This window comes from Schistocerca serialis, chromosome 2 (assembly GCF_023864345.2).
Source record: "Schistocerca serialis cubense isolate TAMUIC-IGC-003099 chromosome 2, iqSchSeri2.2, whole genome shotgun sequence".
Classification (NCBI taxonomy): Eukaryota; Metazoa; Arthropoda; class Insecta; order Orthoptera; family Acrididae; genus Schistocerca; species Schistocerca serialis.
Genome location: NC_064639.1, coordinates 1,122,679,591 through 1,122,704,742, shown reverse-complemented (window position 1 = coordinate 1,122,704,742; position 25,152 = coordinate 1,122,679,591). Strand labels below are relative to the sequence as shown.

Below are 25,152 nucleotides of genomic sequence, written 5' to 3'. Positions count from 1 at the left end.
GTCTGCCGTAGCACCCCTAACGAGATAGCGGCGCTTCGCGCAGTCGTTATTGCAAGTCATATCAGCAAAAGCAATCACTTTCTCAGCAGCAGGCAGTGCGAGCCCAGCGGCAGCTCTACATGAAGGTACCGATAGCCCAGGAAGGCCGCCGACCGCGGGAATTCGCGCCGCCCCCATTCCGCCAGCGTACACGAGACTTTCAGGGCACCCTGGACGACATCCAGGGACTGGAATAATTGGCATTCGCCGTGTCACAGGGCTCGTTGGTCTAGGGGTATGATTCCTGCTTAGGGTGCAGGAGGTCCCGGGTTCAAATCCCGGACGAGCCCTAGCGTTTTGTGCAAACTGATCGCACGTCAGTGGCTGAGTCAGCGCAAAAAGCTCGCCGTCAATATCAAATGAATTTCTTATTCGATGTGAGCAATTGACACTCGGGTCCGACGCGTGAAGGCGATTACGAAGGTTTCGGGTACAGATGGTAGCAGATGCATGTTAGTACGTCTTGCTTAAAGTGATGAAAAAGTGTTTCCGCCCGGGATCGAACCGGGGACCTTCTGCGTGTTAGGCAGACGTGATAACCGCTACACCACGGAAACTGCTTGTGTGCACCTTACTTCACAGACAACTTATAGTGATGTTGCCATCGTAACTAAAAAATTCAATAAATGTGGTACTTGCAAACGAAGGGACATGCAGCAGATCCACACACGACGTGGCTCATTGGAGGACAATACGACATAGGCAGGAAAATACTGTTCCCGTCCGGGATCGAACCGGGGACCTTCTGCGTGTGAAGCAGACGTGATAACCGCTACACTACGGAAACGACGGACCCGAGGAGTCCATCCTTGTTCACTCGAACTTGCCTCAGACTTTCTCTCGTCCGCGAATGCACACACGACAGTTCCTTTGTCAGCCTGGAACCCATCACAGCCGAGGGCTCAAAAAGTCTTCGGGGTGCTCGAGAGGGTGTCTGCCGTAGCACCCCTACCGAGATAGCGGCGTTTCGCGCAGTCGTTATTGCAAGTCATATCAGCAAAAGCAATCACTTTCTCAGCAGCAGGCAGTGCGAGCCCAGCGGCAGCTCTACATGAAGGTACCAATAGCCCAGGAAGGCCGCCGACCGCGGGAATTCGCGCCGCCCCCATTCCGCCAGCGTACACGAGACTTTCAGGGCACCCTGGACGACATCGAGGGACTGGAATAATTGGCATTCGCCGTGTCACAGGGCTCGTTGGTCTAGGGGTATGATTCCTGCTTAGGGTGCAGGAGGTCCCGGGTTCAAATCCCGGGCGAGCCCTAGCGTTTTGTGCAAACTGATCGCACGTCAGTGGCTGAGTCAGCGCAAAAAGCTCGCCGTCAATATCAAATGAATTTCTTATTCGATGTGAGCAATTGACACTCGGGTCCGACGCGTGAAGGCGATTACGAAGGTTTCGGGTACAGATGGTAGCAGATGCATGTTAGTACGTCTTGCTTAAAGTGATGAAAAAGTGTTTCCGCCCGGGATCGAACCGGGGACCTTCTGCGTGTTAGGCAGACGTGATAACCGCTACACCACGGAAACTGCTTGTGTGCACCTTACTTCACAGACAACTTATAGTGATGTTGCCATCGTAACTAAAAAATTCAATAAATGTGGTACTTGCAAACGAAGGGACATGCAGCAGATCCACACACGACGTGGCTCATTGGAGGACAATACGACATAGGCAGGAAAATACTGTTCCCGCCCGGGATCGAACCGGGGACCTTCTGCGTGTGAAGCAGACGTGATAACCGCTACACTACGGAAACGACGGACTCGAGGAGTCCATCCTTGTTCACTCGAACTTGCCTCAGACTTTCTCTCGTCCGCGAATGCACACACGACAGTTCCTTTGTCAGCCTGGAACCCATCACAGCCGAGGGCTCAAGAAGTCTTCGGGGTGCTCGAGAGGGTGTCTGCCGTAGCACCCCTAACGAGATAGCGGCGCTTCGCGCAGTCGTTATTGCAAGTCATATCAGCAAAAGCAATCACTTTCTCAGCAGCAGGCAGTGCGAGCCCAGCGGCAGCTCTACATGAAGGTACCGATAGCCCAGGAAGGCCGCCGACCGCGGGAATTCGCGCCGCCCCCATTCCGCCAGCGTACACGAGACTTTCAGGGCACCCTGGACGACATCCAGGGACTGGAATAATTGGCATTCGCCGTGTCACAGGGCTCGTTGGTCTAGGGGTATGATTCCTGCTTAGGGTGCAGGAGGTCCCGGGTTCAAATCCCGGGCGAGCCCTAGCGTTTTGTGCAAACTGATCGCACGTCAGTGGCTGAGTCAGCGCAAAAAGCTCGCCGTCAATATCAAATGAATTTCTTATTCGATGTGAGCAATTGACACTCGGGTCCGACGCGTGAAGGCGATTACGAAGGTTTCGGGTACAGATGGTAGCAGATGCATGTTAGTACGTCTTGCTTAAAGTGATGAAAAAGTGTTTCCGCCCGGGATCGAACCGGGGACCTTCTGCGTGTTAGGCAGACGTGATAACCGCTACACCACGGAAACTGCTTGTGTGCACCTTACTTCACAGACAACTTATAGTGATGTTGCCATCGTAACTAAAAAATTCAATAAATGTGGTACTTGCAAACGAAGGGACATGCAGCAGATCCACACACGACGTGGCTCATTGGAGGACAATACGACATAGGCAGGAAAATACTGTTCCCGCCCGGGATCGAACCGGGGACCTTCTGCGTGTGAAGCAGACGTGATAACCGCTACACTACGGAAACGACGGACTCGAGGAGTCCATCCTTGTTCACTCGAACTTGCCTCAGACTTTCTCTCGTCCGCGAATGCACACACGACAGTTCCTTTGTCAGCCTGGAACCCATCACAGCCGAGGGCTCAAGAAGTCTTCGGGGTGCTCGAGAGGGTGTCTGCCGTAGCACCCCTAACGAGATAGCGGCGCTTCGCGCAGTCGTTATTGCAAGTCATATCAGCAAAAGCAATCACTTTCTCAGCAGCAGGCAGTGCGAGCCCAGCGGCAGCTCTACATGAAGGTACCGATAGCCCAGGAAGGCCGCCGACCGCGGGAATTCGCGCCGCCCCCATTCCGCCAGCGTACACGAGACTTTCAGGGCACCCTGGACGACATCCAGGGACTGGAATAATTGGCATTCGCCGTGTCACAGGGCTCGTTGGTCTAGGGGTATGATTCCTGCTTAGGGTGCAGGAGGTCCCGGGTTCAAATCCCGGACGAGCCCTAGCGTTTTGTGCAAACTGATCGCACGTCAGTGGCTGAGTCAGCGCAAAAAGCTCGCCGTCAATATCAAATGAATTTCTTATTCGATGTGAGCAATTGACACTCGGGTCCGACGCGTGAAGGCGATTACGAAGGTTTCGGGTACAGATGGTAGCAGATGCATGTTAGTACGTCTTGCTTAAAGTGATGAAAAAGTGTTTCCGCCCGGGATCGAACCGGGGACCTTCTGCGTGTTAGGCAGACGTGATAACCGCTACACCACGGAAACTGCTTGTGTGCACCTTACTTCACAGACAACTTATAGTGATGTTGCCATCGTAACTAAAAAATTCAATAAATGTGGTACTTGCAAACGAAGGGACATGCAGCAGATCCACACACGACGTGGCTCATTGGAGGACAATACGACATAGGCAGGAAAATACTGTTCCCACCCGGGATCGAACCGGGGACCTTCTGCGTGTGAAGCAGACGTGATAACCGCTACACTACGGAGACGACGGACTCGAGGAGTCCATCCTTGTTCACTCGAACTTGCCTCAGACTTTCTCTCGTCCGCGAATGCACACACGACAGTTCCTTTGTCAGCCTGGAACCCATCACAGCCGAGGGCTCAAGAAGTCTTCGGGGTGCTCGAGAGGGTGTCTGCCGTAGCACCCCTAACGAGATAGCGGCGCTTCGCGCAGTCGTTATTGCAAGTCATATCAGCAAAAGCAATCACTTTCTCAGCAGCAGGCAGTGCGAGCCCAGCGGCAGCTCTACATGAAGGTACCGATAGCCCAGGAAGGCCGCCGACCGCGGGAATTCGCGCCGCCCCCATTCCGCCAGCGTACACGAGACTTTCAGGGCACCCTGGACGACATCCAGGGACTGGAATAATTGGCATTCGCCGTGTCACAGGGCTCGTTGGTCTAGGGGTATGATTCCTGCTTAGGGTGCAGGAGGTCCCGGGTTCAAATCCCGGACGAGCCCTAGCGTTTTGTGCAAACTGATCGCACGTCAGTGGCTGAGTCAGCGCAAAAAGCTCGCCGTCAATATCAAATGAATTTCTTATTCGATGTGAGCAATTGACACTCGGGTCCGACGCGTGAAGGCGATTACGAAGGTTTCGGGTACAGATGGTAGCAGATGCATGTTAGTACGTCTTGCTTAAAGTGATGAAAAAGTGTTTCCACCCGGGATCGAACCGGGGACCTTCTTCGTGTTAGGCAGACGTGATAACCGCTACACCACGGAAACTGCTTGTGTGCACCTTACTTCACAGACAACTTATAGTGATGTTGCCATCGTAACTAAAAAATTCAATAAATGTGGTACTTGCAAACGAAGGGACATGCAGCAGATCCACACACGACGTGGCTCATTGGAGGACAATACGACATAGGCAGGAAAATACTGTTCCCGCCCGGGATCGAACCGGGGACCTTCTGCGTGTGAAGCAGACGTGATAACCGCTACACTACGGAAACGACGGACCCGAGGAGTCCATCCTTGTTCACTCGAACTTGCCTCAGACTTTCTCTCGTCCGCGAATGCACACACGCCAGTTCCTTAGTCAGCCAGGAACCCATCACAGCCGAGGGCTCAAGAAGTCTTCGGGGTGCTCGAGAGGGTGTCTGCCGTAGCACCCCTAACGAGATAGCGGCGCTTCGCGCAGTCGTTATTGCAAGTCATATCAGCAAAAGCAATCACTTTCTCAGCAGCAGGCAGTGCGAGCCCAGCGGCAGCTCTACATGAAGGTACCAATAGCCCAGGAAGGCCGCCGACCGCGGGAATTCGCGCCGCCCCCATTCCGCCAGCGTACACGAGACTTTCAGGGCACCCTGGACGACATCGAGGGACTGGAATAATTGGCATTCGCCGTGTCACAGGGCTCGTTGGTCTAGGGGTATGATTCCTGCTTAGGGTGCAGGAGGTCCCGGGTTCAAATCCCGGACGAGCCCTAGCGTTTTGTGCAAACTGATCGCACGTCAGTGGCTGAGTCAGCGCAAAAAGCTCGCCGTCAATATCAAATGAATTTCTTATTCGATGTGAGCAATTGACACTCGGGTCCGACGCGTGAAGGCGATTACGAAGGTTTCGGGTACAGATGGTAGCAGATGCATGTTAGTACGTCTTGCTTAAAGTGATGAAAAAGTGTTTCCGCCCGGGATCGAACCGGGGACCTTCTGCGTGTTAGGCAGACGTGATAACCGCTACACCACGGAAACTGCTTGTGTGCACCTTACTTCACAGACAACTTATAGTGATGTTGCCATCGTAACTAAAAAATTCAATAAATGTGGTACTTGCAAACGAAGGGACATGCAGCAGATCCACACACGACGTGGCTCATTGGAGGACAATACGACATAGGCAGGAAAATACTGTTCCCGCCCGGGATCGAACCGGGGACCTTCTGCGTGTGAAGCAGACGTGATAACCGCTACACTACGGAGACGACGGACTCGAGGAGTCCATCCTTGTTCACTCGAACTTGCCTCAGACTTTCTCTCGTCCGCGAATGCACACACGACAGTTCCTTTGTCAGCCTGGAACCCATCACAGCCGAGGGCTCAAGAAGTCTTCGGGGTGCTCGAGAGGGTGTCTGCCGTAGCACCCCTAACGAGATAGCGGCGCTTCGCGCAGTCGTTATTGCAAGTCATATCAGCAAAAGCAATCACTTTCTCAGCAGCAGGCAGTGCGAGCCCAGCGGCAGCTCTACATGAAGGTACCGATAGCCCAGGAAGGCCGCCGACCGCGGGAATTCGCGCCGCCCCCATTCCGCCAGCGTACACGAGACTTTCAGGGCACCCTGGACGACATCCAGGGACTGGAATAATTGGCATTCGCCGTGTCACAGGGCTCGTTGGTCTAGGGGTATGATTCCTGCTTAGGGTGCAGGAGGTCCCGGGTTCAAATCCCGGACGAGCCCTAGCGTTTTGTGCAAACTGATCGCACGTCAGTGGCTGAGTCAGCGCAAAAAGCTCGCCGTCAATATCAAATGAATTTCTTATTCGATGTGAGCAATTGACACTCGGGTCCGACGCGTGAAGGCGATTACGAAGGTTTCGGGTACAGATGGTAGCAGATGCATGTTAGTACGTCTTGCTTAAAGTGATGAAAAAGTGTTTCCGCCCGCTATCGAACCGGGGACCTTCTGCGTGTTAGGCAGACGTGATAACCGCTACACCACGGAAACTGCTTGTGTGCACCTTACTTCACAGACAACTTATAGTGATGTTGCCATCGTAACTAAAAAATTCAATAAATGTGGTACTTGCAAACGAAGGGACATGCAGCAGATCCACACACGACGTGGCTCATTGGAGGACAATACGACATAGGCAGGAAAATACTGTTCCCGCCCGGGATCGAACCGGGGACCTTCTGCGTGTGAAGCAGACGTGATAACCGCTACACTACGGAAACGACGGACCCGAGGAGTCCATCCTTGTTCACTCGAACTTGCCTCAGACTTTCTCTCGTCCGCGAATGCACACACGACAGTTCCTTTGTCAGCCTGGAACCCATCACAGCCGAGGGCTCAAGAAGTCTTCGGGGTGCTCGAGAGGGTGTCTGCCGTAGCACCCCTAACGAGATAGCGGCGCTTCGCGCAGTCGTTATTGCAAGTCATATCAGCAAAAGCAATCACTTTCTCAGCAGCAGGCAGTGCGAGCCCAGCGGCAGCTCTACATGAAGATACCAATAGCCCAGGAAGGCCGCCGACCGCGGGAATTCGCGCCGCCCCCATTCCGCCAGCGTACACGAGACTTTCAGGGCACCCTGGACGACATCGAGGGACTGGAATAATTGGCATTCGCCGTGTCACAGGGCTCGTTGGTCTAGGGGTATGATTCCTGCTTAGGGTGCAGGAGGTCCCGGGTTCAAATCCCGGACGAGCCCTAGCGTTTTGTGCAAACTGATCGCACGTCAGTGGCTGAGTCAGCGCAAAAAGCTCGCCGTCAATATCAAATGAATTTCTTATTCGATGTGAGCAATTGACACTCGGGTCCGACGCGTGAAGGCGATTACGAAGGTTTCGGGTACAGATGGTAGCAGATGCATGTTAGTACGTCTTGCTTAAAGTGATGAAAAAGTGTTTCCACCCGGGATCGAACCGGGGACCTTCTTCGTGTTAGGCAGACGTGATAACCGCTACACCACGGAAACTGCTTGTGTGCACCTTACTTCACAGACAACTTATAGTGATGTTGCCATCGTAACTAAAAAATTCAATAAATGTGGTACTTGCAAACGAAGGGACATGCAGCAGATCCACACACGACGTGGCTCATTGGAGGACAATACGACATAGGCAGGAAAATACTGTTCCCGCCCGGGATCGAACCGGGGACCTTCTGCGTGTGAAGCAGACGTGATAACCGCTACACTACGGAAACGACGGACCCGAGGAGTCCATCGTTGTTCACTCGAACTTGCCTCAGACTTTCTCTCGTCCGCGAATGCACACACGCCAGTTCCTTAGTCAGCCAGGAACCCATCACAGCCGAGGGCTCAAGAAGTCTTCGGGGTGCTCGAGAGGGTGTCTGCCGTAGCACCCCTAACGAGATAGCGGCGCTTCGCGCAGTCGTTATTGCAAGTCATATCAGCAAAAGCAATCACTTTCTCAGCAGCAGGCAGTGCGAGCCCAGCGGCAGCTCTACATGAAGGTACCAATAGCCCAGGAAGGCCGCCGACCGCAGGAATTCGCGCCGCCCCCATTCCGCCAGCGTACACGAGACTTTCAGGGCACCCTGGACGACATCGAGGGACTGGAATAATTGGCATTCGCCGTGTCACAGGGCTCGTTGGTCTAGGGGTATGATTCCTGCTTAGGGTGCAGGAGGTCCCGGGTTCAAATCCCGGACGAGCCCTAGCGTTTTGTGCAAACTGATCGCACGTCAGTGGCTGAGTCAGCGCAAAAAGCTCGCCGTCAATATCAAATGAATTTCTTATTCGATGTGAGCAATTGACACTCGGGTCCGACGCGTGAAGGCGATTACGAAGGTTTCGGGTAGAGATGGTAGCAGATGCATGTTAGTACGTCTTGCTTAAAGTGATGAAAAAGTGTTTCCGCCCGGGATCGAACCGGGGACCTTCTGCGTGTTAGGCAGACGTGATAACCGCTACACCACGGAAACTGCTTGTGTGCACCTTACTTCACAGACAACTTATAGTGATGTTGCCATCGTAACTAAAAAATTCAATAAATGTGGTACTTGCAAACGAAGGGACATGCAGCAGATCCACACACGACGTGGCTCATTGGAGGACAATACGACATAGGCAGGAAAATACTGTTCCCGTCCGGGATCGAACCGGGGACCTTCTGCGTGTGAAGCAGACGTGATAACCGCTACACTACGGAAACGACGGACCCGAGGAGTCCATCCTTGTTCACTCGAACTTGCCTCAGACTTTCTCTCGTCCGCGAATGCACACACGACAGTTCCTTTGTCAGCCTGGAACCCATCACAGCCGAGGGCTCAAGAAGTCTTCGGGGTGCTCGAGAGGGTGTCTGCCGTAGCACCCCTAACGAGATAGCGGCGCTTCGCGCAGTCGTTATTGCAAGTCATATCAGCAAAAGCAATCACTTTCTCAGCAGCTTCACCTGCCCATGTTAGGCAAAATTTTCTGCCTGACACATGTAGCACTATCACCGTCAGAGGGTGGTACGGGACTACAAGTCCCACCGCCACACCTCCAAAGTGAATTGCAGTGACGCAGTCACTGCCCTGTGGAAATTTACTGCCTCACCAACACAGTTAGACCGGAATAGACCGGTGATGCTGTATTGTAACATATCACCCCGGACTACAAGTCCTTTAAAAAAAAAAAAAAAAAAAAAAAAAAAGCAGCAGGCAGTGCGAGCCCAGCGGCAGCTCTACATGAAGGTACCGATAGCCCAGGAAGGCCGCCGACCGCGGGAATTCGCGCCGCCCCCATTCCGCCAGCGTACACGAGACTTTCAGGGCACCCTGGACGACATCGAGGGACTGGAATAATTGGCATTCGCCGTGTCACAGGGCTCGTTGGTCTAGGGGTATGATTCCTGCTTAGGGTGCAGGAGGTCCCGGGTTCAAATCCCGGACGAGCCCTAGCGTTTTGTGCAAACTGATCGCACGTCAGTGGCTGAGTCAGCGCAAAAAGCTCGCCGTCAATATCAAATGAATTTCTTATTCGATGTGAGCAATTGACACTCGGGTCCGACGCGTGAAGGCGATTACGAAGGTTTCGGGTACAGATGGTAGCAGATGCATGTTAGTACGTCTTGCTTAAAGTGATGAAAAAGTGTTTCCGCCCGGGATCGAACCGGGGACCTTCTGCGTGTTAGGCAGACGTGATAACCGCTACACCACGGAAACTGCTTGTGTGCACCTTACTTCACAGACAACTTATAGTGATGTTGCCATCGTAACTAAAAAATTCAATAAATGTGGTACTTGCAAACGAAGGGACATGCAGCAGATCCACACACGACGTGGCTCATTGGAGGACAATACGACATAGGCAGGAAAATACTGTTCCCGCCCGGGATCGAACCGGGGACCTTCTGCGTGTGAAGCAGACGTGATAACCGCTACACTACGGAGACGACGGACTCGAGGAGTCCATCCTTGTTCACTCGAACTTGCCTCAGACTTTCTCTCGTCCGCGAATGCACACACGACAGTTCCTTTGTCAGCCTGGAACCCATCACAGCCGAGGGCTCAAGAAGTCTTCGGGGTGCTCGAGAGGGTGTCTGCCGTAGCACCCCTAACGAGATAGCGGCGCTTCGCGCAGTCGTTATTGCAAGTCATATCAGCAAAAGCAATCACTTTCTCAGCAGCAGGCAGTGCGAGCCCAGCGGCAGCTCTACATGAAGGTACCGATAGCCCAGGAAGGCCGCCGACCGCGGGAATTCGCGCCGCCCCCATTCCGCCAGCGTACACGAGACTTTCAGGGCACCCTGGACGACATCGAGGGACTGGAATAATTGGCATTCGCCGTGTCACAGGGCTCGTTGGTCTAGGGGTATGATTCCTGCTTAGGGTGCAGGAGGTCCCGGGTTCAAATCCCGGACGAGCCCTAGCGTTTTGTGCAAACCGATCGCACGTCGGTGGCTGAGTCAGCGCAAAAAGCTCGCCGTCAATATCAAATGAATTTCTTATTCGATGTGAGCAATTGACACTCGGGTCCGACGCGTGAAGGCGATTACGAAGGTTTCGGGTACAGATGGTAGCAGATGCATGTTAGTACGTCTTGCTTAAAGTGATGAAAAAGTGTTTCCGCCCGGGATCGAACCGGGGACCTTCTGCGTGTTAGGCAGACGTGATAACCGCTACACCACGGAAACTGCCTGTGTGCACCTTACTTCACAGACAACTTATAGTGATGTTGCCATCGTAACTAAAAAATTCAATAAATGTGGTACTTGCAAACGAAGGGACATGCAGCAGATCCACACACGACGTGGCTCATTGGAGGACAATACGACATAGGCAGGAAAATACTGTTCCCGTCCGGGATCGAACCGGGGACCTTCTGCGTGTGAAGCAGACGTGATAACCGCTACACTACGGAAACGACGGACCCGAGGAGTCCATCCTTGTTCACTCGAACTTGCCTCAGACTTTCTCTCGTCCGCGAATGCACACACGACAGTTCCTTTGTCAGCCTGGAACCCATCACAGCCGAGGGCTCAAGAAGTCTTCGGGGTGCTCGAGAGGGTGTCTGCCGTAGCACCCCTAACGAGATAGCGGCGCTTCGCGCAGTCGTTATTGCAAGTCATATCAGCAAAAGCAATCACTTTCTCAGCAGCTTCACCTGCCCATGTTAGGCAAAATTTTCTGCCTGACACATGTAGCACTATCACCGTCAGAGGGTGGTACGGGACTACAAGTCCCACCGCCACACCTCCAAAGTGAATTGCAGTGACGCAGTCACTGCCCTGTGGAAATTTACTGCCTCACCAACACAGTTAGACCGGAATAGACCGGTGATGCTGTATTGTAACATATCACCCCGGACTACAAGTCCTTTAAAAAAAAAAAAAAAAAAAAAAAAAGCAGCAGGCAGTGCGAGCCCAGCGGCAGCTCTACATGAAGGTACCGATAGCCCAGGAAGGCCGCCGACCGCGGGAATTCGCGCCGCCCCCATTCCGCCAGCGTACACGAGACTTTCAGGGCACCCTGGACGACATCCAGGGACTGGAATAATTGGCATTCGCCGTGTCACAGGGCTCGTTGGTCTAGGGGTATGATTCCTGCTTAGGGTGCAGGAGGTCCCGGGTTCAAATCCCGGACGAGCCCTAGCGTTTTGTGCAAACTGATCGCACGTCAGTGGCTGAGTCAGCGCAAAAAGCTCGCCGTCAATATCAAATGAATTTCTTATTCGATGTGAGCAATTGACACTCGGGTCCGACGCGTGAAGGCGATTACGAAGGTTTCGGGTACAGATGGTAGCAGATGCATGTTAGTACGTCTTGCTTAAAGTGATGAAAAAGTGTTTCCGCCCGGGATCGAACCGGGGACCTTCTGCGTGTTAGGCAGACGTGATAACCGCTACACCACGGAAACTGCTTGTGTGCACCTTACTTCACAGACAACTTATAGTGATGTTGCCATCGTAACTAAAAAATTCAATAAATGTGGTACTTGCAAACGAAGGGACATGCAGCAGATCCACACACGACGTGGCTCATTGGAGGACAATACGACATAGGCAGGAAAATACTGTTCCCGCCCGGGATCGAACCGGGGACCTTCTGCGTGTGAAGCAGACGTGATAACCGCTACACTACGGAAACGACGGACCCGAGGAGTCCATCGTTGTTCACTCGAACTTGCCTCAGACTTTCTCTCGTCCGCGAATGCACACACGCCAGTTCCTTAGTCAGCCAGGAACCCATCACAGCCGAGGGCTCAAGAAGTCTTCGGGGTGCTCGAGAGGGTGTCTGCCGTAGCACCCCTAACGAGATAGCGGCGCTTCGCGCAGTCGTTATTGCAAGTCATATCAGCAAAAGCAATCACTTTCTCAGCAGCAGGCAGTGCGAGCCCAGCGGCAGCTCTACATGAAGGTACCAATAGCCCAGGAAGGCCGCCGACCGCGGGAATTCGCGCCGCCCCCATTCCGCCAGCGTACACGAGACTTTCAGGGCACCCTGGACGACATCGAGGGACTGGAATAATTGGCATTCGCCGTGTCACAGGGCTCGTTGGTCTAGGGGTATGATTCCTGCTTAGGGTGCAGGAGGTCCCGGGTTCAAATCCCGGACGAGCCCTAGCGTTTTGTGCAAACCGATCGCACGTCGGTGGCTGAGTCAGCGCAAAAAGCTCGCCGTCAATATCAAATGAATTTCTTATTCGATGTGAGCAATTGACACTCGGGTCCGACGCGTGAAGGCGATTACGAAGGTTTCGGGTACAGATGGTAGCAGATGCATGTTAGTACGTCTTGCTTAAAGTGATGAAAAAGTGTTTCCGCCCGGGATCGAACCGGGGACCTTCTGCGTGTTAGGCAGACGTGATAACCGCTACACCACGGAAACTGCTTGTGTGCACCTTACTTCACAGACAACTTATAGTGATGTTGCCATCGTAACTAAAAAATTCAATAAATGTGGTACTTGCAAACGAAGGGACATGCAGCAGATCCACACACGACGTGGCTCATTGGAGGACAATACGACATAGGCAGGAAAATACTGTTCCCGTCCGGGATCGAACCGGGGACCTTCTGCGTGTGAAGCAGACGTGATAACCGCTACACTACGGAAACGACGGACCCGAGGAGTCCATCCTTGTTCACTCGAACTTGCCTCAGACTTTCTCTCGTCCGCGAATGCACACACGACAGTTCCTTTGTCAGCCTGGAACCCATCACAGCCGAGGGCTCAAGAAGTCTTCGGGGTGCTCGAGAGGGTGTCTGCCGTAGCACCCCTAACGAGATAGCGGCGCTTCGCGCAGTCGTTATTGCAAGTCATATCAGCAAAAGCAATCACTTTCTCAGCAGCTTCACCTGCCCATGTTAGGCAAAATTTTCTGCCTGACACATGTAGCACTATCACCGTCAGAGGGTGGTACGGGACTACAAGTCCCACCGCCACACCTCCAAAGTGAATTGCAGTGACGCAGTCACTGCCCTGTGGAAATTTACTGCCTCACCAACACAGTTAGACCGGAATAGACCGGTGATGCTGTATTGTAACATATCACCCCGGACTACAAGTCCTTTAAAAAAAAAAAAAAAAAAAAAAAAAGCAGCAGGCAGTGCGAGCCCAGCGGCAGCTCTACATGAAGGTACCGATAGCCCAGGAAGGCCGCCGACCGCGGGAATTCGCGCCGCCCCCATTCCGCCAGCGTACACGAGACTTTCAGGGCACCCTGGACGACATCCAGGGACTGGAATAATTGGCATTCGCCGTGTCACAGGGCTCGTTGGTCTAGGGGTATGATTCCTGCTTAGGGTGCAGGAGGTCCCGGGTTCAAATCCCGGACGAGCCCTAGCGTTTTGTGCAAACTGATCGCACGTCAGTGGCTGAGTCAGCGCAAAAAGCTCGCCGTCAATATCAAATGAATTTCTTATTCGATGTGAGCAATTGACACTCGGGTCCGACGCGTGAAGGCGATTACGAAGGTTTCGGGTACAGATGGTAGCAGATGCATGTTAGTACGTCTTGCTTAAAGTGATGAAAAAGTGTTTCCGCCCGGGATCGAACCGGGGACCTTCTGCGTGTTAGGCAGACGTGATAACCGCTACACCACGGAAACTGCTTGTGTGCACCTTACTTCACAGACAACTTATAGTGATGTTGCCATCGTAACTAAAAAATTCAATAAATGTGGTACTTGCAAACGAAGGGACATGCAGCAGATCCACACACGACGTGGCTCATTGGAGGACAATACGACATAGGCAGGAAAATACTGTTCCCGCCCGGGATCGAACCGGGGACCTTCTGCGTGTGAAGCAGACGTGATAACCGCTACACTACGGAAACGACGGACTCGAGGAGTCCATCCTTGTTCACTCGAACTTGCCTCAGACTTTCTCTCGTCCGCGAATGCACACACGACAGTTCCTTTGTCAGCCTGGAACCCATCACAGCCGAGGGCTCAAGAAGTCTTCGGGGTGCTCGAGAGGGTGTCTGCCGTAGCACCCCTAACGAGATAGCGGCGCTTCGCGCAGTCGTTATTGCAAGTCATATCAGCAAAAGCAATCACTTTCTCAGCAGCAGGCAGTGCGAGCCCAGCGGCAGCTCTACATGAAGGTACCGATAGCCCAGGAAGGCCGCCGACCGCGGGAATTCGCGCCGCCCCCATTCCGCCAGCGTACACGAGACTTTCAGGGCACCCTGGACGACATCCAGGGACTGGAATAATTGGCATTCGCCGTGTCACAGGGCTCGTTGGTCTAGGGGTATGATTCCTGCTTAGGGTGCAGGAGGTCCCGGGTTCAAATCCCGGACGAGCCCTAGCGTTTTGTGCAAACTGATCGCACGTCAGTGGCTGAGTCAGCGCAAAAAGCTCGCCGTCAATATCAAATGAATTTCTTATTCGATGTGAGCAATTGACACTCGGGTCCGACGCGTGAAGGCGATTACGAAGGTTTCGGGTACAGATGGTAGCAGATGCATGTTAGTACGTCTTGCTTAAAGTGATGAAAAAGTGTTTCCGCCCGCTATCGAACCGGGGACCTTCTGCGTGTTAGGCAGACGTGATAACCGCTACACCACGGAAACTGCTTGTGTGCACCTTACTTCACAGACAACTTATAGTGATGTTGCCATCGTAACTAAAAAATTCAATAAATGTGGTACTTGCAAACGAAGGGACATGCAGCAGATCCACACACGACGTGGCTCATTGGAGGACAATACGACATAGGCAGGAAAATACTGTTCCCGCCCGGGATCGAACCGGGGACCTTCTGCGTGTGAAGCAGACGTGATAACCGCTACACTACGGAAACGACGGACCCGAGGAGTCCATCCTTGTTCACTCGAACTTGCCTCAGACTTTCTCTCGTCCGCGAATGCACACACGACAGTTCCTTTGTCAGCCTGGAACCCATCACAGCCGAGGGCTCAAGAAGTCTTCGGGGTGCTCGAGAGGGTGTCTGCCGTAGCACCCCTAACGAGATAGCGGCGCTTCGCGCAGTCGTTATTGCAAGTCATATCAGCAAAAGCAATCACTTTCTCAGCAGCAGGCAGTGCGAGCCCAGCGGCAGCTCTACATGAAGATACCAATAGCCCAGGAAGGCCGCCGACCGCGGGAATTCGCGCCGCCCCCATTCCGCCAGCGTACACGAGACTTTCAGGGCACCCTGGACGACATCGAGGGACTGGAATAATTGGCATTCGCCGTGTCACAGGGCTCGTTGGTCTAGGGGTATGATTCCTGCTTAGGGTGCAGGAGGTCCCGGGTTCAAATCCCGGACGAGCCCTAGCGTTTTGTGCAAACTGATCGCACGTCAGTGGCTGAGTCAGCGCAAAAAGCTCGCCGTCAATATCAAATGAATTTCTTATTCGATGTGAGCAATTGACACTCGGGTCCGACGCGTGAAGGCGATTACGAAGGTTTCGGGTACAGATGGTAGCAGATGCATGTTAGTACGTCTTGCTTAAAGTGATGAAAAAGTGTTTCCACCCGGGATCGAACCGGGGACCTTCTTCGTGTTAGGCAGACGTGATAACCGCTACACCACGGAAACTGCTTGTGTGCACCTTACTTCACAGACAACTTATAGTGATGTTGCCATCGTAACTAAAAAATTCAATAAATGTGGTACTTGCAAACGAAGGGACATGCAGCAGATCCACACACGACGTGGCTCATTGGAGGACAATACGACATAGGCAGGAAAATACTGTTCCCGCCCGGGATCGAACCGGGGACCTTCTGCGTGTGAAGCAGACGTGATAACCGCTACACTACGGAAACGACGGACCCGAGGAGTCCATCGTTGTTCACTCGAACTTGCCTCAGACTTTCTCTCGTCCGCGAATGCACACACGCCAGTTCCTTAGTCAGCCAGGAACCCATCACAGCCGAGGGCTCAAGAAGTCTTCGGGGTGCTCGAGAGGGTGTCTGCCGTAGCACCCCTAACGAGATAGCGGCGCTTCGCGCAGTCGTTATTGCAAGTCATATCAGCAAAAGCAATCACTTTCTCAGCAGCAGGCAGTGCGAGCCCAGCGGCAGCTCTACATGAAGGTACCAATAGCCCAGGAAGGCCGCCGACCGCGGGAATTCGCGCCGCCCCCATTCCGCCAGCGTACACGAGACTTTCAGGGCACCCTGGACGACATCGAGGGACTGGAATAATTGGCATTCGCCGTGTCACAGGGCTCGTTGGTCTAGGGGTATGATTCTTGCTTAGGGTGCAGGAGGTCCCGGGTTCAAATCCCGGACGAGCCCTAGCGTTTTGTGCAAACTGATCGCACGTCAGTGGCTGAGTCAGCGCAAAAAGCTCGCCGTCAATATCAAATGAATTTCTTATTCGATGTGAGCAATTGACACTCGGGTCCGACGCGTGAAGGCGATTACGAAGGTTTCGGGTACAGATGGTAGCAGATGCATGTTAGTACGTCTTGCTTAAAGTGATGAAAAAGTGTTTCCACCCGGGATCGAACCGGGGACCTTCTTCGTGTTAGGCAGACGTGATAACCGCTACACCACGGAAACTGCTTGTGTGCACCTTACTTCACAGACAACTTATAGTGATGTTGCCATCGTAACTAAAAAATTCAATAAATGTGGTACTTGCAAACGAAGGGACATGCAGCAGATCCACACACGACGTGGCTCATTGGAGGACAATACGACATAGGCAGGAAAATACTGTTCCCGCCCGGAATCGAACCGGGGACCTTCTGCGTGTGAAGCAGACGTGATAACCGCTACACTACGGAAACGACGGACCCGAGGAGTCCATCGTTGTTCACTCGAACTTGCCTCAGATTTTCTCTCGTCCGCGAATGCACACACGCCAGTTCCTTAGTCAGCCAGGAACCCATCACAGCCGAGGGCTCAAGAAGTCTTCGGGGTGCTCGAGAGGGTGTCTGCCGTAGCACCCCTAACGAGATAGCGGCGCTTCGCGCAGTCGTTATTGCAAGTCATATCAGCAAAAGCAATCACTTTCTCAGCAGCAGGCAGTGCGAGCCCAGCGGCAGCTCTACATGAAGGTACCAATAGCCCAGGAAGGCCGCCGACCGCGGGAATTCGCGCCGCCCCCATTCCGCCAGCGTACACGAGACTTTCAGGGCACCCTGGACGACATCGAGGGACTGGAATAATTGGCATTCGCCGTGTCACAGGGCTCGTTGGTCTAGGGGTATGATTCCTGCTTAGGGTGCAGGAGGTCCCGGGTTCAAATCCCGGACGAGCCCTAGCGTTTTGTGCAAACTGATCGCACGTCAGTGGCTGAGTCAGCGCAAAAAGCTCGCCGTCAATATCAAATGAATTTCTTATTCGATGTGAGCAATTGACACTCGGGTCCGACGCGTGAAGGCGATTACGAAGGTTTCGGGTACAGATGGTAGCAGATGCATGTTAGTACGTCTTGCTTAAAGTGATGAAAAAGTGTTTCCACCCGGGATCGAACCGGGGACCTTCTTCGTGTTAGGCAGACGTGATAACCGCTACACCACGGAAACTGCTTGTGTGCACCTTACTTCACAGACAACTTATAGTGATGTTGCCATCGTAACTAAAAAATTCAATAAATGTGGTACTTGCAAACGAAGGGACATGCAGCAGATCCACACACGACGTGGCTCATTGGAGGACAATACGACATAGGCAGGAAAATACTGTTCCCGCCCGGGATCGAACCGGGGACCTTCTGCGTGTGAAGCAGACGTGATAACCGCTACACTACGGAAACGACGGACCCGAGGAGTCCATCGTTGTTCACTCGAACTTGCCTCAGACTTTCTCTCGTCCGCGAATGCACACACGCCAGTTCCTTAGTCAGCCAGGAACCCATCACAGCCGAGGGCTCAAGAAGTCTTCGGGGTGCTCGAGAGGGTGTCTGCCGTAGCACCCCTAACGAGATAGCGGCGCTTCGCGCAGTCGTTATTGCAAGTCATATCAGCAAAAGCAATCACTTTCTCAGCAGCAGGCAGTGCGAGCCCAGCGGCAGCTCTACATGAAGGTACCAATAGCCCAGGAAGGCCGCCGACCGCGGGAATTCGCGCCGCCCCCATTCCGCCAGCGTACACGAGACTTTCAGGGCACCCTGGACGACATCGAGGGACTGGAATAATTGGCATTCGCCGTGTCACAGGGCTCGTTGGTCTAGGGGTATGATTCCTGCTTAGGGTGCAGGAGGTCCCGGGTTCAAATCCCGGACGAGCCCTAGCGTTTTGTGCAAACTGATCGCACGTCAGTGGCTGAGTCAGCGCAAAAAGCTCGCCGTCAATGTCTAATGAATTTCTTATTCGATGTGAGCAATTGACACTCGGGTCCGACGCGTGAAGGCGATTACGAAGGTTTCGGGTACAGATGGTAGCAGATGCATGTTAGTACGTCTTGCTTAAAGTGATGAAAAAGTGTTTCCGCCCGGGATCGAACCGGGGACCTTCTGCGTGTTAGGCAGACGTGATAACCGCTACACCACGGAAACTGCTTGTGTGCTCCTTACTTCACAGACAACTTATAGTGATGTTGCCATCGTAACTAAAAAATTCAATAAATGTGGTACTTGCAAACGAAGGGACATGCAGCAGATCCACACACGACGTGGCTCATTGGAGGACAATACGACATAGGCAGGAAAATACTGTTCCCGCCCGGGATCGAACCGGGGACCTTCTGCGTGTGAAGCAGACGTGATAACCGCTACACTACGGAAACGACGGACTCGAGGAGTCCATCCTTGTTCACTCGAACTTGCCTCAGACTTTCTCTCGTCCGCGAATGCACACACGACAGTTCCTTTGTCAGCCTGGAACCCATCACAGCCGAGGGCTCAAGAAGTCTTCGGGGTGCTCGAGAGGGTGTCTGCCGTAGCACCCCTAACGAGATAGCGGCGCTTCGCGCAGTCGTTATTGCAAGTCATATCAGCAAAAGCAATCACTTTCTCAGCAGCAGGCAGTGCGAGCCCAGCGGCAGCTCTACATGAAGGTACCGATAGCCCAGGAAGGCCGCCGACCGCGGGAATTCGCGCCGCCCCCATTCCGCCAGCGTACACGAGACTTTCAGGGCACCCTGGACGACATCCAGGGACTGGAATAATTGGCATTCGCCGTGTCACAGGGCTCGTTGGTCTAGGGGTATGATTCCTGCTTAGGGTGCAGGAGGTCCCGGGTTCAAATCCCGGACGAGCCCTAGCGTTTTGTGCAAACTGATCGCACGTCAGTGGCTGAGTCAGCGCAAAAAGCTCGCCGTCAATATCAAATGAATTTCTTATTCGATGTGAGCAATTGACACTCGGGTCCGACGCGTGAAGGCGATTACGAAGGTTTCGGGTACAGATGGTAGCAGATGCATGTTAGTACGTCTTGCTTAAAGTGATGAAAAAGTGTTTCCGCCCGCTATCGAACCGGGGACCTTCTGCGTGTTAGGCAGACGTGATAACCGCTACACCACGGAAACTGCTTGTGTGCACCTTACTTCACAGACAACTTATAGTGATGTTGCCATCGTAACTAAAAAATTCAATAAATGTGGTACTTGCAAACGAAGGGACATGCAGCAGATCCACACACGACGTGGCTCATTGGAGGACAATACGACATAGGCAGGAAAATACTGTTCCCGCCCGGGATCGAACCGGGGACCTTCTGCGTGTGAAGCAGACGTGATAACCGCTACACTACGGAAACGACGGACCCGAGGAGTCCATCCTTGTTCACTCGAACTTGCCTCAGACTTTCTCTCGTCCGCGAATGCACACACGACAGTTCCTTTGTCAGCCTGGAACCCATCACAGCCGAGGGCTCAAGAAGTCTTCGGGGTGCTCGAGAGGGTGTCTGCCGTAGCACCCCTAACGAGATAGCGGCGCTTCGCGCAGTCGTTATTGCAAGTCATATCAGCAAAAGCAATCACTTTCTCAGCAGCAGGCAGTGCGAGCCCAGCGGCAGCTCTACATGAAGATACCAATAGCCCAGGAAGGCCGCCGACCGCGGGAATTCGCGCCGCCCCCATTCCGCCAGCGTACACGAGACTTTCAGGGCACCCTGGACGACATCGAGGGACTGGAATAATTGGCATTCGCCGTGTCACAGGGCTCGTTGGTCTAGGGGTATGATTCCTGCTTAGGGTGCAGGAGGTCCCGGGTTCAAATCCCGGACGAGCCCTAGCGTTTTGTGCAAACTGATCGCACGTCAGTGGCTGAGTCAGCGCAAAAAGCTCGCCGTCAATATCAAATGAATTTCTTATTCGATGTGAGCAATTGACACTCGGGTCCGACGCGTGAAGGCGATTACGAAGGTTTCGGGTACAGATGGTAGCAGATGCATGTTAGTACGTCTTGCTTAAAGTGATGAAAAAGTGTTTCCACCCGGGATCGAACCGGGGACCTTCTTCGTGTTAGGCAGACGTGATAACCGCTACACCACGGAAACTGCTTGTGTGCACCTTACTTCACAGACAACTTATAGTGATGTTGCCATCGTAACTAAAAAATTCAATAAATGTGGTACTTGCAAACGAAGGGACATGCAGCAGATCCACACACGACGTGGCTCATTGGAGGACAATACGACATAGGCAGGAAAATACTGTTCCCGCCCGGGATCGAACCGGGGACCTTCTGCGTGTGAAGCAGACGTGATAACCGCTACACTACGGAAACGACGGACCCGAGGAGTCCATCGTTGTTCACTCGAACTTGCCTCAGACTTTCTCTCGTCCGCGAATGCACACACGCCAGTTCCTTAGTCAGCCAGGAACCCATCACAGCCGAGGGCTCAAGAAGTCTTCGGGGTGCTCGAGAGGGTGTCTGCCGTAGCACCCCTAACGAGATAGCGGCGCTTCGCGCAGTCGTTATTGCAAGTCATATCAGCAAAAGCAATCACTTTCTCAGCAGCAGGCAGTGCGAGCCCAGCGGCAGCTCTACATGAAGGTACCAATAGCCCAGGAAGGCCGCCGACCGCGGGAATTCGCGCCGCCCCCATTCCGCCAGCGTACACGAGACTTTCAGGGCACCCTGGACGACATCGAGGGACTGGAATAATTGGCATTCGCCGTGTCACAGGGCTCGTTGGTCTAGGGGTATGATTCTTGCTTAGGGTGCAGGAGGTCCCGGGTTCAAATCCCGGACGAGCCCTAGCGTTTTGTGCAAACTGATCGCACGTCAGTGGCTGAGTCAGCGCAAAAAGCTCGCCGTCAATATCAAATGAATTTCTTATTCGATGTGAGCAATTGACACTCGGGTCCGACGCGTGAAGGCGATTACGAAGGTTTCGGGTACAGATGGTAGCAGATGCATGTTAGTACGTCTTGCTTAAAGTGATGAAAAAGTGTTTCCACCCGGGATCGAACCGGGGACCTTCTTCGTGTTAGGCAGACGTGATAACCGCTACACCACGGAAACTGCTTGTGTGCACCTTACTTCACAGACAACTTATAGTGATGTTGCCATCGTAACTAAAAAATTCAATAAATGTGGTACTTGCAAACGAAGGGACATGCAGCAGATCCACACACGACGTGGCTCATTGGAGGACAATACGACATAGGCAGGAAAATACTGTTCCCGCCCGGAATCGAACCGGGGACCTTCTGCGTGTGAAGCAGACGTGATAACCGCTACACTACGGAAACGACGGACCCGAGGAGTCCATCGTTGTTCACTCGAACTTGCCTCAGATTTTCTCTCGTCCGCGAATGCACACACGCCAGTTCCTTAGTCAGCCAGGAACCCATCACAGCCGAGGGCTCAAGAAGTCTTCGGGGTGCTCGAGAGGGTGTCTGCCGTAGCACCCCTAACGAGATAGCGGCGCTTCGCGCAGTCGTTATTGCAAGTCATATCAGCAAAAGCAATCACTTTCTCAGCAGCAGGCAGTGCGAGCCCAGCGGCAGCTCTACATGAAGGTACCAATAGCCCAGGAAGGCCGCCGACCGCGGGAATTCGCGCCGCCCCCATTCCGCCAGCGTACACGAGACTTTCAGGGCACCCTGGACGACATCGAGGGACTGGAATAATTGGCATTCGCCGTGTCACAGGGCTCGTTGGTCTAGGGGTATGATTCCTGCTTAGGGTGCAGGAGGTCCCGGGTTCAAATCCCGGACGAGCCCTAGCGTTTTGTGCAAACTGATCGCACGTCAGTGGCTGAGTCAGCGCAAAAAGCTCGCCGTCAATATCAAATGAATTTCTTATTCGATGTGAGCAATTGACACTCGGGTCCGACGCGTGAAGGCGATTACGAAGGTTTCGGGTACAGATGGTAGCAGATGCATGTTAGTACGTCTTGCTTAAAGTGATGAAAAAGTGTTTCCACCCGGGATCGAACCGGGGACCTTCTTCGTGTTAGGCAGACGTGATAACCGCTACACCACGGAAACTGCTTGTGTGCACCTTACTTCACAGACAACTTATAGTGATGTTGCCATCGTAACTAAAAAATTCAATAAATGTGGTACTTGCAAACGAAGGGACATGCAGCAGATCCACACACGACGTGGCTCATTGGAGGACAATACGACATAGGCAGGAAAATACTGTTCCCGCCCGGGATCGAACCGGGGACCTTCTGCGTGTGAAGCAGACGTGATAACCGCTACACTACGGAAACGACGGACCCGAGGAGTCCATCGTTGTTCACTCGAACTTGCCTCAGACTTTCTCTCGTCCGCGAATGCACACACGCCAGTTCCTTAGTCAGCCAGGAACCCATCACAGCCGAGGGCTCAAGAAGTCTTCGGGGTGCTCGAGAGGGTGTCTGCCGTAGCACCCCTAACGAGATAGCGGCGCTTCGCGCAGTCGTTATTGCAAGTCATATCAGCAAAAGCAATCACTTTCTCAGCAGCAGGCAGTGCGAGCCCAGCGGCAGCTCTACATGAAGGTACCAATAGCCCAGGAAGGCCGCCGACCGCGGGAATTCGCGCCGCCCCCATTCCGCCAGCGTACACGAGACTTTCAGGGCACCCTGGACGACATCGAGGGACTGGAATAATTGGCATTCGCCGTGTCACAGGGCTCGTTGGTCTAGGGGTATGATTCCTGCTTAGGGTGCAGGAGGTCCCGGGTTCAAATCCCGGACGAGCCCTAGCGTTTTGTGCAAACTGATCGCACGTCAGTGGCTGAGTCAGCGCAAAAAGCTCGCCGTCAATGTCTAATGAATTTCTTATTCGATGTGAGCAATTGACACTCGGGTCCGACGCGTGAAGGCGATTACGAAGGTTTCGGGTACAGATGGTAGCAGATGCATGTTAGTACGTCTTGCTTAAAGTGATGAAAAAGTGTTTCCGCCCGGGATCGAACCGGGGACCTTCTGCGTGTTAGGCAGACGTGATAACCGCTACACCACGGAAACTGCTTGTGTGCTCCTTACTTCACAGACAACTTATAGTGATGTTGCCATCGTAACTAAAAAATTCAATAAATGTGGTACTTGCAAACGAAGGGACATGCAGCAGATCCACACACGACGTGGCTCATTGGAGGACAATACGACATAGGCAGGAAAATACTGTTCCCGCCCGGGATCGAACCGGGGACCTTCTGCGTGTGAAGCAGACGTGATAACCGCTACACTACGGAAACGACGGACTCGAGGAGTCCATCCTTGTTCACTCGAACTTGCCTCAGACTTTCTCTCGTCCGCGAATGCACACACGACAGTTCCTTTGTCAGCCTGGAACCCATCACAGCCGAGGGCTCAAGAAGTCTTCGGGGTGCTCGAGAGGGTGTCTGCCGTAGCACCCCTAACGAGATAGCGGCGCTTCGCGCAGTCGTTATTGCAAGTCATATCAGCAAAAGCAATCACTTTCTCAGCAGCAGGCAGTGCGAGCCCAGCGGCAGCTCTACATGAAGGTACCGATAGCCCAGGAAGGCCGCCGACCGCGGGAATTCGCGCCGCCCCCATTCCGCCAGCGTACACGAGACTTTCAGGGCACCCTGGACGACATCCAGGGACTGGAATAATTGGCATTCGCCGTGTCACAGGGCTCGTTGGTCTAGGGGTATGATTCCTGCTTAGGGTGCAGGAGGTCCCGGGTTCAAATCCCGGACGAGCCCTAGCGTTTTGTGCAAACTGATCGCACGTCAGTGGCTGAGTCAGCGCAAAAAGCTCGCCGTCAATATCAAATGAATTTCTTATTCGATGTGAGCAATTGACACTCGGGTCCGACGCGTGAAGGCGATTACGAAGGTTTCGGGTACAGATGGTAGCAGATGCATGTTAGTACGTCTTGCTTAAAGTGATGAAAAAGTGTTTCCGCCCGCTATCGAACCGGGGACCTTCTGCGTGTTAGGCAGACGTGATAACCGCTACACCACGGAAACTGCTTGTGTGCACCTTACTTCACAGACAACTTATAGTGATGTTGCCATCGTAACTAAAAAATTCAATAAATGTGGTACTTGCAAACGAAGGGACATGCAGCAGATCCACACACGACGTGGCTCATTGGAGGACAATACGACATAGGCAGGAAAATACTGTTCCCGCCCGGGATCGAACCGGGGACCTTCTGCGTGTGAAGCAGACGTGATAACCGCTACACTACGGAAACGACGGACCCGAGGAGTCCATCCTTGTTCACTCGAACTTGCCTCAGACTTTCTCTCGTCCGCGAATGCACACACGACAGTTCCTTTGTCAGCCTGGAACCCATCACAGCCGAGGGCTCAAGAAGTCTTCGGGGTGCTCGAGAGGGTGTCTGCCGTAGCACCCCTAACGAGATAGCGGCGCTTCGCGCAGTCGTTATTGCAAGTCATATCAGCAAAAGCAATCACTTTCTCAGCAGCAGGCAGTGCGAGCCCAGCGGCAGCTCTACATG

At 53.3% G+C, this 25,152-nt stretch overlaps 75 non-coding genes across 75 annotated transcripts; 25 read left to right on the top strand and 50 right to left on the bottom strand.

Annotated features, from left to right (window-relative positions):
- Positions 1–257: 257 nt before the first annotated feature.
- Positions 258–329, top strand: Trnap-agg (transfer RNA proline (anticodon AGG)). The gene has a single exon. It is a non-coding gene; the product is annotated as a tRNA-Pro (tRNA).
- A 194-nt stretch (positions 330–523) lies between these two features.
- On the bottom strand, positions 524–596 carry Trnav-aac (transfer RNA valine (anticodon AAC)). The gene has a single exon. It is a non-coding gene; the product is annotated as a tRNA-Val (tRNA).
- A 157-nt stretch (positions 597–753) lies between these two features.
- Positions 754–826, bottom strand: Trnav-cac (transfer RNA valine (anticodon CAC)). Its single transcript has one exon. It is a non-coding gene; the product is annotated as a tRNA-Val (tRNA).
- Positions 827–1,228: 402 nt separating this feature from the next.
- On the top strand, positions 1,229–1,300 carry Trnap-agg (transfer RNA proline (anticodon AGG)). The gene has a single exon. It is a non-coding gene; the product is annotated as a tRNA-Pro (tRNA).
- Positions 1,301–1,494: 194 nt separating this feature from the next.
- Trnav-aac (transfer RNA valine (anticodon AAC)) lies at positions 1,495–1,567 on the bottom strand. The gene has a single exon. It is a non-coding gene; the product is annotated as a tRNA-Val (tRNA).
- A 157-nt stretch (positions 1,568–1,724) lies between these two features.
- Trnav-cac (transfer RNA valine (anticodon CAC)) lies at positions 1,725–1,797 on the bottom strand. Its single transcript has one exon. It is a non-coding gene; the product is annotated as a tRNA-Val (tRNA).
- A 402-nt stretch (positions 1,798–2,199) lies between these two features.
- On the top strand, positions 2,200–2,271 carry Trnap-agg (transfer RNA proline (anticodon AGG)). Its single transcript has one exon. It is a non-coding gene; the product is annotated as a tRNA-Pro (tRNA).
- A 194-nt stretch (positions 2,272–2,465) lies between these two features.
- Trnav-aac (transfer RNA valine (anticodon AAC)) lies at positions 2,466–2,538 on the bottom strand. Its single transcript has one exon. It is a non-coding gene; the product is annotated as a tRNA-Val (tRNA).
- A 157-nt stretch (positions 2,539–2,695) lies between these two features.
- Trnav-cac (transfer RNA valine (anticodon CAC)) lies at positions 2,696–2,768 on the bottom strand. The gene has a single exon. It is a non-coding gene; the product is annotated as a tRNA-Val (tRNA).
- A 402-nt stretch (positions 2,769–3,170) lies between these two features.
- On the top strand, positions 3,171–3,242 carry Trnap-agg (transfer RNA proline (anticodon AGG)). The gene has a single exon. It is a non-coding gene; the product is annotated as a tRNA-Pro (tRNA).
- A 194-nt stretch (positions 3,243–3,436) lies between these two features.
- Positions 3,437–3,509, bottom strand: Trnav-aac (transfer RNA valine (anticodon AAC)). The gene has a single exon. It is a non-coding gene; the product is annotated as a tRNA-Val (tRNA).
- A 157-nt stretch (positions 3,510–3,666) lies between these two features.
- Trnav-cac (transfer RNA valine (anticodon CAC)) lies at positions 3,667–3,739 on the bottom strand. The gene has a single exon. It is a non-coding gene; the product is annotated as a tRNA-Val (tRNA).
- Positions 3,740–4,141: 402 nt separating this feature from the next.
- Positions 4,142–4,213, top strand: Trnap-agg (transfer RNA proline (anticodon AGG)). Its single transcript has one exon. It is a non-coding gene; the product is annotated as a tRNA-Pro (tRNA).
- A 194-nt stretch (positions 4,214–4,407) lies between these two features.
- On the bottom strand, positions 4,408–4,480 carry Trnav-aac (transfer RNA valine (anticodon AAC)). Its single transcript has one exon. It is a non-coding gene; the product is annotated as a tRNA-Val (tRNA).
- A 157-nt stretch (positions 4,481–4,637) lies between these two features.
- Positions 4,638–4,710, bottom strand: Trnav-cac (transfer RNA valine (anticodon CAC)). The gene has a single exon. It is a non-coding gene; the product is annotated as a tRNA-Val (tRNA).
- A 402-nt stretch (positions 4,711–5,112) lies between these two features.
- On the top strand, positions 5,113–5,184 carry Trnap-agg (transfer RNA proline (anticodon AGG)). The gene has a single exon. It is a non-coding gene; the product is annotated as a tRNA-Pro (tRNA).
- A 194-nt stretch (positions 5,185–5,378) lies between these two features.
- Positions 5,379–5,451, bottom strand: Trnav-aac (transfer RNA valine (anticodon AAC)). Its single transcript has one exon. It is a non-coding gene; the product is annotated as a tRNA-Val (tRNA).
- Positions 5,452–5,608: 157 nt separating this feature from the next.
- On the bottom strand, positions 5,609–5,681 carry Trnav-cac (transfer RNA valine (anticodon CAC)). Its single transcript has one exon. It is a non-coding gene; the product is annotated as a tRNA-Val (tRNA).
- A 402-nt stretch (positions 5,682–6,083) lies between these two features.
- On the top strand, positions 6,084–6,155 carry Trnap-agg (transfer RNA proline (anticodon AGG)). Its single transcript has one exon. It is a non-coding gene; the product is annotated as a tRNA-Pro (tRNA).
- Positions 6,156–6,349: 194 nt separating this feature from the next.
- Positions 6,350–6,422, bottom strand: Trnav-aac (transfer RNA valine (anticodon AAC)). Its single transcript has one exon. It is a non-coding gene; the product is annotated as a tRNA-Val (tRNA).
- Positions 6,423–6,579: 157 nt separating this feature from the next.
- On the bottom strand, positions 6,580–6,652 carry Trnav-cac (transfer RNA valine (anticodon CAC)). Its single transcript has one exon. It is a non-coding gene; the product is annotated as a tRNA-Val (tRNA).
- A 402-nt stretch (positions 6,653–7,054) lies between these two features.
- Positions 7,055–7,126, top strand: Trnap-agg (transfer RNA proline (anticodon AGG)). Its single transcript has one exon. It is a non-coding gene; the product is annotated as a tRNA-Pro (tRNA).
- Positions 7,127–7,320: 194 nt separating this feature from the next.
- Trnav-aac (transfer RNA valine (anticodon AAC)) lies at positions 7,321–7,393 on the bottom strand. The gene has a single exon. It is a non-coding gene; the product is annotated as a tRNA-Val (tRNA).
- A 157-nt stretch (positions 7,394–7,550) lies between these two features.
- On the bottom strand, positions 7,551–7,623 carry Trnav-cac (transfer RNA valine (anticodon CAC)). The gene has a single exon. It is a non-coding gene; the product is annotated as a tRNA-Val (tRNA).
- Positions 7,624–8,025: 402 nt separating this feature from the next.
- On the top strand, positions 8,026–8,097 carry Trnap-agg (transfer RNA proline (anticodon AGG)). Its single transcript has one exon. It is a non-coding gene; the product is annotated as a tRNA-Pro (tRNA).
- Positions 8,098–8,291: 194 nt separating this feature from the next.
- Trnav-aac (transfer RNA valine (anticodon AAC)) lies at positions 8,292–8,364 on the bottom strand. Its single transcript has one exon. It is a non-coding gene; the product is annotated as a tRNA-Val (tRNA).
- A 157-nt stretch (positions 8,365–8,521) lies between these two features.
- Positions 8,522–8,594, bottom strand: Trnav-cac (transfer RNA valine (anticodon CAC)). Its single transcript has one exon. It is a non-coding gene; the product is annotated as a tRNA-Val (tRNA).
- Positions 8,595–9,249: 655 nt separating this feature from the next.
- Trnap-agg (transfer RNA proline (anticodon AGG)) lies at positions 9,250–9,321 on the top strand. The gene has a single exon. It is a non-coding gene; the product is annotated as a tRNA-Pro (tRNA).
- Positions 9,322–9,515: 194 nt separating this feature from the next.
- On the bottom strand, positions 9,516–9,588 carry Trnav-aac (transfer RNA valine (anticodon AAC)). Its single transcript has one exon. It is a non-coding gene; the product is annotated as a tRNA-Val (tRNA).
- A 157-nt stretch (positions 9,589–9,745) lies between these two features.
- On the bottom strand, positions 9,746–9,818 carry Trnav-cac (transfer RNA valine (anticodon CAC)). Its single transcript has one exon. It is a non-coding gene; the product is annotated as a tRNA-Val (tRNA).
- A 402-nt stretch (positions 9,819–10,220) lies between these two features.
- Positions 10,221–10,292, top strand: Trnap-agg (transfer RNA proline (anticodon AGG)). Its single transcript has one exon. It is a non-coding gene; the product is annotated as a tRNA-Pro (tRNA).
- A 194-nt stretch (positions 10,293–10,486) lies between these two features.
- On the bottom strand, positions 10,487–10,559 carry Trnav-aac (transfer RNA valine (anticodon AAC)). The gene has a single exon. It is a non-coding gene; the product is annotated as a tRNA-Val (tRNA).
- A 157-nt stretch (positions 10,560–10,716) lies between these two features.
- Trnav-cac (transfer RNA valine (anticodon CAC)) lies at positions 10,717–10,789 on the bottom strand. The gene has a single exon. It is a non-coding gene; the product is annotated as a tRNA-Val (tRNA).
- Positions 10,790–11,442: 653 nt separating this feature from the next.
- Trnap-agg (transfer RNA proline (anticodon AGG)) lies at positions 11,443–11,514 on the top strand. Its single transcript has one exon. It is a non-coding gene; the product is annotated as a tRNA-Pro (tRNA).
- A 194-nt stretch (positions 11,515–11,708) lies between these two features.
- On the bottom strand, positions 11,709–11,781 carry Trnav-aac (transfer RNA valine (anticodon AAC)). The gene has a single exon. It is a non-coding gene; the product is annotated as a tRNA-Val (tRNA).
- Positions 11,782–11,938: 157 nt separating this feature from the next.
- Positions 11,939–12,011, bottom strand: Trnav-cac (transfer RNA valine (anticodon CAC)). Its single transcript has one exon. It is a non-coding gene; the product is annotated as a tRNA-Val (tRNA).
- A 402-nt stretch (positions 12,012–12,413) lies between these two features.
- Positions 12,414–12,485, top strand: Trnap-agg (transfer RNA proline (anticodon AGG)). Its single transcript has one exon. It is a non-coding gene; the product is annotated as a tRNA-Pro (tRNA).
- Positions 12,486–12,679: 194 nt separating this feature from the next.
- On the bottom strand, positions 12,680–12,752 carry Trnav-aac (transfer RNA valine (anticodon AAC)). The gene has a single exon. It is a non-coding gene; the product is annotated as a tRNA-Val (tRNA).
- Positions 12,753–12,909: 157 nt separating this feature from the next.
- Positions 12,910–12,982, bottom strand: Trnav-cac (transfer RNA valine (anticodon CAC)). Its single transcript has one exon. It is a non-coding gene; the product is annotated as a tRNA-Val (tRNA).
- Positions 12,983–13,635: 653 nt separating this feature from the next.
- Positions 13,636–13,707, top strand: Trnap-agg (transfer RNA proline (anticodon AGG)). Its single transcript has one exon. It is a non-coding gene; the product is annotated as a tRNA-Pro (tRNA).
- Positions 13,708–13,901: 194 nt separating this feature from the next.
- Trnav-aac (transfer RNA valine (anticodon AAC)) lies at positions 13,902–13,974 on the bottom strand. The gene has a single exon. It is a non-coding gene; the product is annotated as a tRNA-Val (tRNA).
- A 157-nt stretch (positions 13,975–14,131) lies between these two features.
- On the bottom strand, positions 14,132–14,204 carry Trnav-cac (transfer RNA valine (anticodon CAC)). Its single transcript has one exon. It is a non-coding gene; the product is annotated as a tRNA-Val (tRNA).
- A 402-nt stretch (positions 14,205–14,606) lies between these two features.
- Trnap-agg (transfer RNA proline (anticodon AGG)) lies at positions 14,607–14,678 on the top strand. The gene has a single exon. It is a non-coding gene; the product is annotated as a tRNA-Pro (tRNA).
- Positions 14,679–14,872: 194 nt separating this feature from the next.
- Positions 14,873–14,945, bottom strand: Trnav-aac (transfer RNA valine (anticodon AAC)). The gene has a single exon. It is a non-coding gene; the product is annotated as a tRNA-Val (tRNA).
- A 157-nt stretch (positions 14,946–15,102) lies between these two features.
- Positions 15,103–15,175, bottom strand: Trnav-cac (transfer RNA valine (anticodon CAC)). The gene has a single exon. It is a non-coding gene; the product is annotated as a tRNA-Val (tRNA).
- A 402-nt stretch (positions 15,176–15,577) lies between these two features.
- On the top strand, positions 15,578–15,649 carry Trnap-agg (transfer RNA proline (anticodon AGG)). Its single transcript has one exon. It is a non-coding gene; the product is annotated as a tRNA-Pro (tRNA).
- A 194-nt stretch (positions 15,650–15,843) lies between these two features.
- Trnav-aac (transfer RNA valine (anticodon AAC)) lies at positions 15,844–15,916 on the bottom strand. The gene has a single exon. It is a non-coding gene; the product is annotated as a tRNA-Val (tRNA).
- A 157-nt stretch (positions 15,917–16,073) lies between these two features.
- On the bottom strand, positions 16,074–16,146 carry Trnav-cac (transfer RNA valine (anticodon CAC)). Its single transcript has one exon. It is a non-coding gene; the product is annotated as a tRNA-Val (tRNA).
- A 402-nt stretch (positions 16,147–16,548) lies between these two features.
- Trnap-agg (transfer RNA proline (anticodon AGG)) lies at positions 16,549–16,620 on the top strand. The gene has a single exon. It is a non-coding gene; the product is annotated as a tRNA-Pro (tRNA).
- Positions 16,621–16,814: 194 nt separating this feature from the next.
- Positions 16,815–16,887, bottom strand: Trnav-aac (transfer RNA valine (anticodon AAC)). Its single transcript has one exon. It is a non-coding gene; the product is annotated as a tRNA-Val (tRNA).
- A 157-nt stretch (positions 16,888–17,044) lies between these two features.
- On the bottom strand, positions 17,045–17,117 carry Trnav-cac (transfer RNA valine (anticodon CAC)). Its single transcript has one exon. It is a non-coding gene; the product is annotated as a tRNA-Val (tRNA).
- Positions 17,118–17,519: 402 nt separating this feature from the next.
- Trnap-agg (transfer RNA proline (anticodon AGG)) lies at positions 17,520–17,591 on the top strand. The gene has a single exon. It is a non-coding gene; the product is annotated as a tRNA-Pro (tRNA).
- Positions 17,592–17,785: 194 nt separating this feature from the next.
- On the bottom strand, positions 17,786–17,858 carry Trnav-aac (transfer RNA valine (anticodon AAC)). Its single transcript has one exon. It is a non-coding gene; the product is annotated as a tRNA-Val (tRNA).
- Positions 17,859–18,015: 157 nt separating this feature from the next.
- Trnav-cac (transfer RNA valine (anticodon CAC)) lies at positions 18,016–18,088 on the bottom strand. Its single transcript has one exon. It is a non-coding gene; the product is annotated as a tRNA-Val (tRNA).
- A 402-nt stretch (positions 18,089–18,490) lies between these two features.
- On the top strand, positions 18,491–18,562 carry Trnap-agg (transfer RNA proline (anticodon AGG)). The gene has a single exon. It is a non-coding gene; the product is annotated as a tRNA-Pro (tRNA).
- Positions 18,563–18,756: 194 nt separating this feature from the next.
- Positions 18,757–18,829, bottom strand: Trnav-aac (transfer RNA valine (anticodon AAC)). The gene has a single exon. It is a non-coding gene; the product is annotated as a tRNA-Val (tRNA).
- Positions 18,830–18,986: 157 nt separating this feature from the next.
- Trnav-cac (transfer RNA valine (anticodon CAC)) lies at positions 18,987–19,059 on the bottom strand. The gene has a single exon. It is a non-coding gene; the product is annotated as a tRNA-Val (tRNA).
- A 402-nt stretch (positions 19,060–19,461) lies between these two features.
- Trnap-agg (transfer RNA proline (anticodon AGG)) lies at positions 19,462–19,533 on the top strand. The gene has a single exon. It is a non-coding gene; the product is annotated as a tRNA-Pro (tRNA).
- A 194-nt stretch (positions 19,534–19,727) lies between these two features.
- Positions 19,728–19,800, bottom strand: Trnav-aac (transfer RNA valine (anticodon AAC)). The gene has a single exon. It is a non-coding gene; the product is annotated as a tRNA-Val (tRNA).
- A 157-nt stretch (positions 19,801–19,957) lies between these two features.
- Trnav-cac (transfer RNA valine (anticodon CAC)) lies at positions 19,958–20,030 on the bottom strand. The gene has a single exon. It is a non-coding gene; the product is annotated as a tRNA-Val (tRNA).
- A 402-nt stretch (positions 20,031–20,432) lies between these two features.
- On the top strand, positions 20,433–20,504 carry Trnap-agg (transfer RNA proline (anticodon AGG)). The gene has a single exon. It is a non-coding gene; the product is annotated as a tRNA-Pro (tRNA).
- A 194-nt stretch (positions 20,505–20,698) lies between these two features.
- On the bottom strand, positions 20,699–20,771 carry Trnav-aac (transfer RNA valine (anticodon AAC)). The gene has a single exon. It is a non-coding gene; the product is annotated as a tRNA-Val (tRNA).
- A 157-nt stretch (positions 20,772–20,928) lies between these two features.
- On the bottom strand, positions 20,929–21,001 carry Trnav-cac (transfer RNA valine (anticodon CAC)). The gene has a single exon. It is a non-coding gene; the product is annotated as a tRNA-Val (tRNA).
- Positions 21,002–21,403: 402 nt separating this feature from the next.
- Positions 21,404–21,475, top strand: Trnap-agg (transfer RNA proline (anticodon AGG)). The gene has a single exon. It is a non-coding gene; the product is annotated as a tRNA-Pro (tRNA).
- A 194-nt stretch (positions 21,476–21,669) lies between these two features.
- On the bottom strand, positions 21,670–21,742 carry Trnav-aac (transfer RNA valine (anticodon AAC)). The gene has a single exon. It is a non-coding gene; the product is annotated as a tRNA-Val (tRNA).
- Positions 21,743–21,899: 157 nt separating this feature from the next.
- On the bottom strand, positions 21,900–21,972 carry Trnav-cac (transfer RNA valine (anticodon CAC)). The gene has a single exon. It is a non-coding gene; the product is annotated as a tRNA-Val (tRNA).
- Positions 21,973–22,374: 402 nt separating this feature from the next.
- Trnap-agg (transfer RNA proline (anticodon AGG)) lies at positions 22,375–22,446 on the top strand. Its single transcript has one exon. It is a non-coding gene; the product is annotated as a tRNA-Pro (tRNA).
- Positions 22,447–22,640: 194 nt separating this feature from the next.
- Positions 22,641–22,713, bottom strand: Trnav-aac (transfer RNA valine (anticodon AAC)). The gene has a single exon. It is a non-coding gene; the product is annotated as a tRNA-Val (tRNA).
- A 157-nt stretch (positions 22,714–22,870) lies between these two features.
- On the bottom strand, positions 22,871–22,943 carry Trnav-cac (transfer RNA valine (anticodon CAC)). The gene has a single exon. It is a non-coding gene; the product is annotated as a tRNA-Val (tRNA).
- Positions 22,944–23,345: 402 nt separating this feature from the next.
- Positions 23,346–23,417, top strand: Trnap-agg (transfer RNA proline (anticodon AGG)). Its single transcript has one exon. It is a non-coding gene; the product is annotated as a tRNA-Pro (tRNA).
- Positions 23,418–23,611: 194 nt separating this feature from the next.
- Positions 23,612–23,684, bottom strand: Trnav-aac (transfer RNA valine (anticodon AAC)). The gene has a single exon. It is a non-coding gene; the product is annotated as a tRNA-Val (tRNA).
- Positions 23,685–23,841: 157 nt separating this feature from the next.
- Positions 23,842–23,914, bottom strand: Trnav-cac (transfer RNA valine (anticodon CAC)). The gene has a single exon. It is a non-coding gene; the product is annotated as a tRNA-Val (tRNA).
- Positions 23,915–24,316: 402 nt separating this feature from the next.
- On the top strand, positions 24,317–24,388 carry Trnap-agg (transfer RNA proline (anticodon AGG)). Its single transcript has one exon. It is a non-coding gene; the product is annotated as a tRNA-Pro (tRNA).
- Positions 24,389–24,582: 194 nt separating this feature from the next.
- Positions 24,583–24,655, bottom strand: Trnav-aac (transfer RNA valine (anticodon AAC)). The gene has a single exon. It is a non-coding gene; the product is annotated as a tRNA-Val (tRNA).
- A 157-nt stretch (positions 24,656–24,812) lies between these two features.
- Positions 24,813–24,885, bottom strand: Trnav-cac (transfer RNA valine (anticodon CAC)). The gene has a single exon. It is a non-coding gene; the product is annotated as a tRNA-Val (tRNA).
- Positions 24,886–25,152: the final 267 nt, after the last annotated feature.